Genomic DNA, 12,649 nt, shown 5'->3' on the forward strand with positions numbered 1-12,649 from the left:
ATTTTAATTTAGGTTCTGGGGTATAATATATACAGAGACATGGGTGAAAAGCCTAATATAACTTTGTTGAGTGCTGAATATTCATGTAATGCACTGTTCACCAGACTGATCATGCTTTGAAATTTAGTGTTAAATTGATGAAATAATTAAAAATTGCAAAATTATTGTCTTAATACTGTTACTGTTGGACTGACAACAATGACTTCTGACAATTTCTGAAAGAGAAAAATGAAATTGATTTCAGAAGGTTGACTCTCTTTGTCCCATGATATTCAGTTTTTGTCAGCAATTATTCTTCAGCATTCCGTGGAACATGGTAACTGAAAACATAAGTATGCACTGTTATATTACACTGGTTCAATTATGCCATATAAACAGGAATTGCACTCCTCACTCTGAAACTTTTGAAATCATCTCTCCTGCCTTCTTCACAAATTTCTCAAAGAATTATGCTTTTCCCTCATACCCAAAAGAGAATTTATTTTAACTAGTTATTTAAAATCACACAGCCATTAAGAGATTTTGAATTAAAAATACTGAGGAATATTTCCTCTGTGCACAGTAAAGAGCCAATATATTATTAGTACCGTAAATCACTGAGAACATGCTGACACCTTCAACTTGATCAGATAAGAGCTCTTCCCCAGAGGTCCTTAAGAGATTTTCAAACCACCAGTAGCTTTTCCTTTTTATTCTCTTTTTTATTCTTTTCTTTTTTTTCTTTTTTTAAATAAAGGTAGCCTCAAAGAGTCATGGACATCATTCCACAGTTCTTCCACTGCAACATAAGAAACTACAAAGAATCACTTAGAAGTGTTTTTTCCTTTTTCAGTTTGTTAGTTAATTTTCTTCTTCAGAAAATTTCATTAAGCCGGGCCAAAGCACCAGTCTTAAATTAATTCTTAATATATAAGGTTTTTTGTTGACCATTTATGAGTAAATAATTTAGAAATCGTTAAAGCTAATTGTTCTGGATTTAGGAGTGATAGTCAGAAATAAAATATAGATTCAAAGAACTGTGGTTTCAGGACCGTGCCAGCACGCACATACCCAGTATATACCACTTCTGCAACTTCCAGCTTTTTTACCTAAGAGGGATGGAAAGCCTTTATGTAATTTGCACATCTGTGAACTGAAATTTGCATGCAGAGTATTTAAGAAATTCTTTGGAGATTGAAAAGCAGACATCCCAATAAAGACAAACAAAGTGGTCATAAGAATACATGTTACAACAGCAAACACAGGCAACCAATAATTTACAACATAAGCAAAAACATCACTGACAAATAAAGAAAGTATCCATTCTGAAAAATAAAAAGAGGCTTTGCATCTGAAGAATATTTTGCGTTTGCATAACACCTTTCAATTTCAGCGCTTCATAAACATGAATTAACTATAGCCGTGTCTAAACTAGAATGCAGCTTATAAATATACACTGCTCTAGAAAGAAAAGTTTGTCATCTGTGGCAGCCTACAGCAGCCTAGATTGTACTGTTAGGGCTTATCACAGGCAATGCTGAAGAGCTGCAGTGCTTATCCCTTATCAAAGCCATCCAGAGCAGTGCACCCTCCTGGGTATATGTCCTGACAGCGGTTCCATATCCATGATCACCATCCGTATCATAATGGCATCAAGCCTTGGTGCACTCACTCCTCTCTCCCTCTCTCCCCTGCCCCCCCTCCCAGCAGAAATATGTTATACTGGCAAGAGAACAGTTGCACTCTTATAACTGGAGGTAAGTGAAGGGATTCATTGAGCACAGAATGCTCACACCCCAGATTAACACGCTGATGTCAGCCATGCCTTGTGCTGTAGACATGATCTCAGCTTCAAATCACTATCCTGGTGCATTGATTTGTGCTGCTGGAGCCATGTTTAATTGAGACCCAGAGGGGACTGTTTTCTAATCACTCGATGATGTAGCCCCGATCCTGAAAACACCTCCATACATGCCTAACATTAAGAAGACAGCAGCATGACTCAAATGCTAAAACTTAAGCTTGTCTGTATCTGTAAATTTCATGTACCCACACCAAGGGGAACATGGATTGTTGATTTAAACAGTGAGGCCTGACTTCCAACTCTTGATTTTAGTTGAGATACCTATAGAATACTTTGGGCTTCAACTGAAAATATTTAGCAGTCAAAGATTACAAGCAGGTTTGAAGAGCATTATATTGACCTGAAGGTACCCTGTAGCATTTTGTATTGTTCATTTAGTATTGTTCATTTAGGTACAACTAAAATTTTCAAGGGAATAAGTACTTAGTACACACACAAACTTCAGTTTCTTCCCGCTTTTCCTCCCATTGTCACCAGTCTCCTTTGGATGAACAAGTGGTCCAGCTGTTTTCATGGTAACTGATGAGACAGCCTGACATTCACTGTTAGGGCTTAGAAGTAAATGGTACCTTTGTGTTCATAAAGCTACAGTGGTCTCTCCCCATAGGGCTGTATCTTTAGGAGTAAGGTAAAACATAAGAAGTGAACATCTCTGACCCTATTTCAATGAATATCACAGAAAGAAAAAGATTTATTTACATAGATGAGACCCCTTTGCTTTGTGAATAGTCAGCTGAGGTCTTGATGCAGAAAGAATAATGTTAGAGACCATTTGTATATACCTAAGGGGATTTAGAAGGTGTGAGGGAGTTAAAAAAATAAGCAGGTATGGTGTATTGCCTCTGGCAGGCTTGCACAGGTCCATCAGACAGCAGTAATTCCCTACAGTCCAAAGTTTCAGAAGGGGGCTGTCCATCACAGAACAACGCCTCACTTCAGAGATTCAACTCTTACGAGAATCCTGGAATCTTTCAGGTTGGAAAAGTCATCAAGTCATCATGTCAAGACATCATCAAGTCCAACCATCAGCCTAGCACTGCTATGTCAGCCACTAAGCCATGTCCTGGATCCACACATATTTTAAATACGCCCAGGGATGGTGACTCCATCACTTCCCTGGGCAACGTGTTTCAATGCTTGACAACCCTTTCCATGAAGAAATTTTTGCTAATATCCAGCCTAAACTTTCCATGGCACAACTTGAAGCCATTTCCTCTCATCCTGATACTTGTTACCTGAGAGAAGAGGCTGACACCCACCTGGCTACAACCTCCTTTTGGGTGGTTGTAGAGAGCAAACGAGCAAAAATGAGTCTCATTTTCTCAAGGCTAAACAGCCCCAGCTCCCTCAGCTGCTTCTCATAAGACTTGTGCTCCAGACCCTTCACCAGCTTTGTTGCCCTTCTCTCAACATGCTGCAGCGCCTCAATGTCTTTTGGTAGTGAGGGGCCCAAAACTAAACACAGTTCTTGAGGTGTGTTAAGTACAGGACAGCACTGACAGAGTTTACTACTCAACAAAGTTTCTCAGGAACCTGGTGTCATGGTTTAAACCCAGCCAGCAGCCAAGCCTCATCCAGCCCTTCACTCACTCCTCTACCATTGGGACCAGGATGAAAATCAAAAAGGAAAATCCTGGGAAACTCATGGATTGAGATAAAGACAGCTTAATAGGGAAAGCAAAAGCTACTCATGCAAGCAAAGCAAAACAAGAAATTAATTCACTGCTTCCCATGGGCAGGCAGGTGCTCAGCCATTCTCAGCAAAGCAGGGCCCCATCACACATAACAGTGACTTGAGGAGACAAAGACCATCACTCCAAATGTCCCCCTCCTTCTCCCCCACTTTAAATACCTTAATATATGGTCTATAATAACCCTTTGGTTAATTGGGGTCACCTGTCCTGTCTGTGTCTCCTCCCAGCCTCCCACCCACGCCCAACTTCCTCCCTAACAAGGCAGTACAGAAAGCAGAAAAGCCCTTGGTTCTGTGTAAGCCCTGCTCAGCAGTAACAACATGTCTCTATTAGCTACCCTGTGTTCAACTCAAATCCAAAACAGCCCCATACCAGCCTGTGAAGAAAATACTTCTTTCTGTGAGGAAAATTAACCCTATCCCAGCCAACACCAGCACACCAGAGATGAGGAATTGGCTATTATTTACACATTTGTTTATAACATCTAGTTTTGATATAATACTGATTTCATCTGATAGCTTGTGCTGGGTGATCCTGGTCACTATCTTTTCATGTGATAGGACAGTTGTGTTTTGAAATTCTTGCAGTGTGCAGACACCAGCATCATCACAAGACAGCCTACAGCCCCGGCACCAGAGTGAGACTGTGTGTGTTTCTAACAGCAATTGAGGCAAGAAGAGAATAGTGCATTTCTCTGTCATGCTTGGCAACCATTCCATTTCCTCCTTCCACAAAACATTATGGCTAGGTATCATCCATATTTTCAATGCAGAATATGTCCTTTTGCATATAAAATTCAACAGAAGCAGTTTCTTGCCAGATCATAATCTTTGTGATTTTATAGTAGTTCTAGTCATAAGTTTATGCTCCCAACCAACTAAGTCCTTTTGGAGTAAGGCCTTGAAGCCACCACAGAAGCCTGCACAATGAGCCACAGCCACAGTCAGGGACTGCCTGGCTTCTATCCAGTACTACATCTTTTAGCACAGGGGAGAGACTAGGCTTAAATAGTAATAGTGTCCATACATATTAAAATCAGTGGGAGTTAATTATCTAAACAACTTTGTGGATTTGGACTGAGTCAATACTAAGTCAAAAGTCTTTATGCCTTTTACTAAATAACTTTGTTTCCTTTATACTGTTTCAGGAATGAGGATACCATCAGCTAGCAGAACAGAAAAGAAGCCAGTGGAGTACATTCCTTTTATTCTCTAGAGTTTAGGTGCCTGGGCCTCAGGGAATAATCGAGCTGAAGTAATAATTAGAAATTTAGCGGTAAAAAAAACCATTGACCAAGAGGCAGAGGAGTGTTTCACAGGAACAAGTATCCTTCACTGTATTATACCCCAGCCCAACACAGGAGAAAATCTTCAGGATAAGACATATGCCTTGGCACGTGTACCTCTGCTAAGCAAGCCATCTCAGTCTTCTGCTTTGTGTTGGTCTGTCAGATGCAAACATGCAGCGCACATGGTTTTCTGCCCTTTGAAAATATTTCTGATTCTAGTTGATCTGAAATGCCATCTCTGGCATCTGTGTCAGAAACATTCAGGCATCTGAAATCCACTTAAAACTTTCATTGGAGATCTAGGTTCCTTACTGGAACTAAAGTCAAATCTGTGAAAGAGCATGTTTCTGAAGGACTCAGATAGTTTTGACTGTATCATTGAAATAGACAAAGATGCTAGAAAATGCTATATAAAATATTCTGCTCCATCTGGAAAGTAAGCTCAATATAGTTTTTGGTTTGCTTTTGTTTTTTGGTTGCCTTTTTTTTTCCATTTCTGCGTCTAAAATTGTTTTTATTTTAATTGTTTCATTCTGAAGTTAACACCAGGTTTGTTCTTAAGTTAATGATCTGTGCAGTAAATCTGTTTTCTAGTTAGAAAAAAAGTAAGAAATTCTTTTGGATTGGAGTTAACAAAGCATCTCAAGAAATTTTGGTTGTTTTTTTCTTTAATTTACTTCTAAGGAAGACAAACCACTTGTGATTCACTGCCCCAGATACCAGTTTTTCCTTATACATTTGCATTTGTTCATTTGTGCAAGAAGACCTTGATCAGGCAAAACCCCCACTGGTTTCAATGAAAAAGTTTCAACTAGAGCACATGAAAATATGAATTTAATTGTCTCCAGGTATTACATCATGTGCAGATTCCTACCCTGCTGGTTTTAGAATTTTATTATTAGAAATGGAGTGAGAGATAGATTTAGAAGCTGCTTCAGCCGAGAATTTATCATATGTTGTGTATTAGAAGATTCCTTATTCTTCATGATGCCCTTATCACCTTTAAAAGTAATTAATGAACTGTTGTAGTGCCAGTATGAGATTAGGAAACAGCAGCATTTTGCCACTGTGGAATTTTCAGTGATGTTTCCACACTTACCTAGATGAGAAAAGATGAGCGGAGTACAAAAATTTGGTTTTGTTCCTCTGAAAAACAGGCTGGAAGGATGAATTAATTCTACCATTTAAGTAGGGTTTGAGTATTTTCCATGCATGTCTGGAATCTAGCAAAGGAAGAGGGCCCATGTTTTAATGTGTGTCTGGCCCATTTGAGAGACGACATGTGGAGATCTCTGTCTCTCTGTTCAGGAAGACGAGAACAGGCATGCTGGAAGCTTACACAGGAAAACAACATCAAGGATTTTGGTGTAAAGTTGCAAAGTGATAGGCTTAATGGGTGCAGGTACTGACAGGATCCCAGGGACTGGCATTAAATAAGAACATGAGTACTCCCTCTGTAATGACTGGAATAGTGTACACCTCCAGGGGACATTTGCTTCAGATGTTTGTCTCTAAAAGATGTTCTCTTTTAACAGATGAGCACACTCAGAAGCTTGTTTCTTTCTGAAAATCATTTTCAATTGAAAAGGTCAGTTCCTCTAAATACTGTAAAATCTACTTAAATTACCTAAAAATTAGCTCCTCTTGTCAAAGATTAAATAATCACCCAAAGTTAAATAATGAATCAATGAATCCAGCTCAATTGAGCAAAAGCTTCTCAGCACAGCCACAAGAAAAATGTTTCCTCTGTACATGTATGTATTTAAGGAATCATATCTGACCATGAGTGTGTCAACAGTTTATCTTTAATTCCAGTGACAATGATAAGAAGCAACTTAAAAATATATCTTTCAAGAAGAGAAGTAAATTCTATACATGGGTTGTGAAGGCTCCTTATCTTGGAGGCTGTCTGGTTGACAGGGGGTCCTAGTCCTTCTTAAAGCTTGCTTATCTACAAATCCTGTGATCATATTTCCTCTAGTGCTGCAAGAACTCACACTGATTATCTTTGCATGTAGGCAGCATAAGTGGCTTTTTTTCCAGTAGATTATAGCACATTATGCGAATTTAGCACACATCTTTGGAAAGAAAAAAATTTTTTATATCATAATAGCTTTATTAAAGATATTTAAAACCCTACACTATATTTGTATCAGGAAAGTATTTTTGTTACAATTATGAAAAAAAGAAAAATATTTTGTGTCTCTTCAACTTCTAAAACCTTCCAGGCATAGAAAGTTTCTTTGATGTAGCCAGTATGTTTTCCATGTGTCTTTCTCAATGGATGCAGTTTGAGCTAGGGCTGTTGGAAGTGTAGTCAGATCAGTTTTAGGTTTGGTGATTAATCTTCTACACCAAGCATTGCTGACCCAGCAGCCTGGGACACAGCAGTTCACCTAAACTGTTCTCTCTGACTTAGATGCCACAAGTCAGGCAGTTAACACCAAAGAATACAGCCACAAAATTCTATTGCAATATGCTGCAAAAACTATTATGACAAGTAATAGTATCATGTACTTCACAGGAGGATTAAAAAAAAAAAAAGTAAAATACGGTAATAGGTAAATCATTTAACCCTGACTGGTGTTTCCAAGATAAACATGCACATCTGTAGGAGCTGAGAATTTAGTTGATGTCTCTTAACACATTTTTTTCAAATTGACAGTTGGGAAGAAGGATCTGCTGGAGAGCTGGAGAAAGGACAAAAGGAGAAATAATTTTAATGCGAATTTTCATGCTACATCCAATCATTAACAGAAAAGCTGCTCTAGGAGATTATCTCAAGTGCCTTGCTGGAATCATGTCCTCTCTGACAGGTGGGCATTAGCACATGTTTAGAGAAGAGTGCAAAAGCAAGGCAGATATCAGGTAGGATTTTTTACTCCTGGCATCAGGTAATCAGCGATTCAAAGATTTAGAGCTGAAAGCTTATTTGGATCATTATATTTAACAACCCCACTACAGACAGAAGGATATTCTGCTCACTTAATTTCCTTCAGCCTTTTATTCCAGACTCCTCAAGTACCTAACTGACAAAAATTTACACCATTTCAGAAAGAGTAGGAATACATAAGGGAGGAGAGTACTGGAAATAGAAAAATGGTAAATCCAGTCACAGGACATTTTCCCAGCACCTTATGAAAACAAGGAAAGAGATTTGGGGCTGGATAAAGAATGGGCAGACTGTGATTGTGTAAAGAACTTGACTCCATCATATCTGGGGGTTTTCTCCTTGCCTATGCTTAGGAGTACTCAGAGTTTGTGGAATATAAAAAACTAGTTCTGTATCTGCAACACTGGATAAAAACCTGCTTACAGGGGATCAAGCTGACTGTTTTATTCACTGTTTTATTAGAGCACAGGAAAACCTTTACATGGAAGTCCTCTACAAGAGGGCAGAGGAGCCAAGGTGATGCTGTATGAGGACCTAATCTGCAAGTCAAAAGTAACCTGTGAAGTTTACTGTACTTTAGGCCATGCCAGTAGCTAGTGAGCTGTACGGAAAGGAAGAGAAAAGAAAAAGAGGTTTGAGATACAGCTAGACTGAGGTGATAAAGACACAGAATACAGAGATTTTTCTGAATTCTCATAAGAGCCATGGTTTTGCCTAATCTCTCTTTTTAACTATTCCTACTTCTTTCCTTTGCAAAATTTGCAATCAGATGGCAGTTCTGTCATTATTTGCAGTCAGATAGCATTTCTATCTTCAAGTCATTTACTTAAAAGTGCAATCTTTTTATGTGAATTTATTTTAACTTTGCTTTATGATTGTTTCCTTCAGCATGTCCTTATATTTACACTGTGAGAAATAATTGTTTCATGTTTATTTTCTGCATGGTGAAGATTATCACAGAGCTCTTTTAAGTTAATCAGATATTCACATTCCTTCTGAGCCAAGAGTCTTATCTCACTACTTTCACATATGAAACTATTCTGTATGTCAAGACTCTCCTCCTGCCATGTACTCCATGTCCTCCTTCAGATGGGCTACCTCTGTCATTCAAAATGTAGAGTCAGAGTGAAAGTTTACAGTGGCATAACAACCTTTTCCAATTCATTCTGCATTCCTTTCTCATTAATTGTTAACTCTCTCCTTTTGTTTGTTTTGGTTTAGTTCTGCTTTTAACAGTATAGAACATTAACCTAAGGCTTTTCATGAACTGTTCCAAATAAATTACAGTTCCAAGATGTGACAATTAATTTAAAGGTTTGTTTAGATTTTCTTCTGAGTCCTCACTCATCACTCATCACATGACCCTCATCTGCCATTTTATCATCAGTCACTAGTCCTCTTGAGTTCCACACTCATCAACATGACCCTCATCTGCCATTTTATCATCAGTCACTAGTCCTCTTGAGTTCCTTATGGAAATCTTCTCAAGTTGAGCAGGGCAAATCTTCAACCTCTCTGAATAATGATCACCAACTTTTCTGATTTTCAGTGGATTATAGTCCCAATATTGACCTTTCCCTCTTACACTACAGGACCATCTGGTCTAGTGTCTTTCACTCATATATTTGGCTGACTCAAGCAGACAAAATATTTATGAGGTTTAAAATGAGGAAGCCAAGGTACTTGAATCACCCTAAGCACAGAGCAAGGAATGGGCAACTGTCCCATTCCTAAGGTACCTTTTGCTGTCTCCATTGTTCACTGCTGCAGCCAGAATGAAGTTACACAATGTGGCTGAGCCAATCCAGCTGCTTAGGGCTGCTCAGACATCTTCCTCCCACATCTCTCTTCCCACATTCTTGGCCTCATCATCCCGTTTCTCTCCTCACATACCAGATCTGCCAATTGTCTGATACCTCAAAAAGCCAATTTAACTACCTAGCCCACAAAAAGCTGTTTAGTCGCTTCCTGTGTCAAGTCCATTTTCCATCCATTTAAAAAGTTGAATGGTGTGAGCACAAAGCCCGTTGAAAACCAGATTTGATACAAGGAAAGTGTCAGGAGTCTGTAGGTGGAGAAAGTAGTAAGATCTCCTCACTTTTAAAGACAGTGAGCCATTAGATGAGATGAAGTCCATTCTTGTGAGCCCACTCTTAGAACAGGTTAAGCTGCCAAGCTACGTTACCACTCAGCCAAAGGAGGTCTTGCTCCTTCCCCCTATTTCCAAGTTCTCCTTTGAGTCCTCTCTTTTTTCTCTTAGTATTCCTTCCTTGCATCAGCTCTGGAAATCACACTGCCTGACTGAACTTTTCTGATCCCAAGGTAAGTCAACTAATCTCAGCAATCAGCCAAAGCAGAATAAACAAAACTTTTTTGCTGTATTTGAATTTGCATAGATTACATCAGCTTACAAGGAGATCAGATGAGATCCTGGAGACTGTTTAAGATAAACACCGGAGCTGAGTAGTGGGTAAGAGAGGTGAGAAAGGGCAAGAGGGAGCACTAGAACTCCCACTCCTTGTTGCATTTAAGAAGTTAATTTGGAACAATACCCATGGACTGATATGGTTAAAGCTGGGTTCTAAATCTGAATTAAAGGTGGGGTTTAAAGCATTTATGCGCTGCAGTATTTTTGCAGAGAAGAATAAAATACTCAGAGATGGCAGGTAATACACTAGTGCTTATAATTCCCTTTCCTTCTACTTTAAATACAAGAATGAATTGTTGGCATGTCTTTCTGAAGATCTCAAGATCCATACATATGTATTTTTTTCAAAAAAGGAGTCCTTCAAAACAGACTGCCTGCAATTAATTAATTACTTCTCCTAGAGGGAAGACACTGTGATGGAGAATAATTTGGTGAGCTTGCAGGTAAAAAATGTGATGTTACCAGCTAGTCCCCTTTAGCTTTTTGCATGCAGAAAGTGTGATTAGAAGGTGATCATCTCCAAAACTTGAGTGGCTGCTGCTTTTTATGTCAATGTTGTATGCTGGGAAGTGCCAGAGCCCTGGTCTGGAATGTTAGTACAATATTCCTGGAAGATCAGAGCTGCTGTTTAGGGAAAACTAAGGACATGTACATACAGATACAGATAATTTGAGGCACTTTGGAAGGTTAAGGACAAGCTAACTGAACTGTTGTGTCAACACTGGCTACAAAATTAACCTGTCTCTCTGCAAAGTTTTGCTACTATTTCTACTCTATCCAGAAACTAGATTACGTGCTGGGGAATGGAAATTCAAGTCTCTTCTTTTAATAAGAGCGATATCATGCACTTTTTTGTGGTTTTGTATGTTTTTCTAGAAACTAAGTAGGTCTTTTTGCCCCCTATATTACTTCTCTTTGCATTCTACAGATTAATTGAATATTGGAAGAAAGTGCATGCAGTCACTCCTTTATGGTGTGCTAAACATGCTTTGCTCTTTCTTTAGGAAAGGGCTATGTTCCTCATTCTTAAGATTCTCTCCTTTATTACGCTTTAAGACTTTATCATACACTCATGTACTTTTTTCCTGGTTTTGGCTAGCCTAATTTTGAAACTGCATACACTGAAAGGCCTCTTTTTTCCCTCAGTTGTAGGGAAAATGTCTGCTTTTATGTTGGAGTCATTTCTACACTTCTTTGCATAACTACATGAATGTAACAAACATTTTGATTTACTTGTGTAGAGGGACCCACATTGCATATATTTGGTTGAAATTGATTTTGCATTTGCTAGAGGAAGAGGAACAATTTACATGGTATTTTAATTTTTGAATAAATTAAAATTGTGAGATGACTCTTCCTAAGTAATAAAACCAGCTACAAATATCTTTGAGTTCCCATTTATTTTCATAATTAAAAGTGAATATTATTTTGTAGATAAAGCTATTTCATTTTAACTTCCCAATAGAAATAATTACTTGAATTCTAATTATTCTCTAGGAAGTTCTACTTTGATTTGATTTTTATGCCAAATATGCCTTAAACATCTCTTAGGTACTGAAAAATTTTCCCAGTCCTTTGGATATGGGAAAATTCCTTCTTTGTGCCATGTATAACCTGATTCAAAGCAAAAAGAAAGACTTCTATAGACTTAATGTGTGCTTATGTTCATAATACTGAAATCAGACTATTTCAAACCTACCCTGGCAGCAGGATAAGAAATCTGAAAGTTATTTTATTTCAGCTTCCCTGTTTTTTGTCTTATTTGAATGAATACACAAACAAGGCTTTTAAGAGGCTCCGGTCCCTCTCTTTGTAGTTACAGTTCAGAGAATTCAGAGGCGTGGGACTGAACTGAAAATATGTGGGGTATTCCTAGAGCTGCCAGTAATAGGTAAACCATGAAATGGGCCTTTGCTTTGTTTTCTTCAGCAAAATTGAATTCTTGAACAAGGGAGGAAAGGGGAAATTTAGAAAAATACTTTTTTTCAGATAAGCTCTTACTCTGGTAGGCTCCTATTTAATCATTGCCCCTGGCTGATATAACAATTCCCTATTGTGCTCTACCTTTGGGCAGCCACACAAAGAATCTGCCTTGTGAGGGAAGAAAAAAAAAAAAAGGAATTACTTACATCTAACATGTACCTGTTAAATTACTACAGAAAGGAGAGGGCTACGGTGTGCTACGACTGTGCACAGGACTTCACCTGCCCTGGGATCTTCACCCGCTGGCATCAGCCTTTTGGGAACAATGGCTCCTCTTTCTCCTGCTCCCTCCAAATTGGTGGGCGTGGGGGGGAATAAAAGATTTTTCCTTCAGAAGCTCTACTCCAAATCTCTCATTCCCAGAGGGTTGCTGTGAACAGGAACCATGGTGTGTGTTCACTTCCCTTCTGGCAAAGCCAGTTTTAAGTAATAACAAAAAAGGTCGTGGAACAGCCTAGTACGAATCCAGTCTTTCGTGTTGCTGCCTCACTTGTTCTCTGCTAGGCCACATTTTCGGAGG

Source organism: Haemorhous mexicanus, chromosome 5 (genome assembly GCF_027477595.1).
Source record: "Haemorhous mexicanus isolate bHaeMex1 chromosome 5, bHaeMex1.pri, whole genome shotgun sequence".
Taxonomy (NCBI): domain Eukaryota; kingdom Metazoa; phylum Chordata; class Aves; order Passeriformes; family Fringillidae; genus Haemorhous; species Haemorhous mexicanus.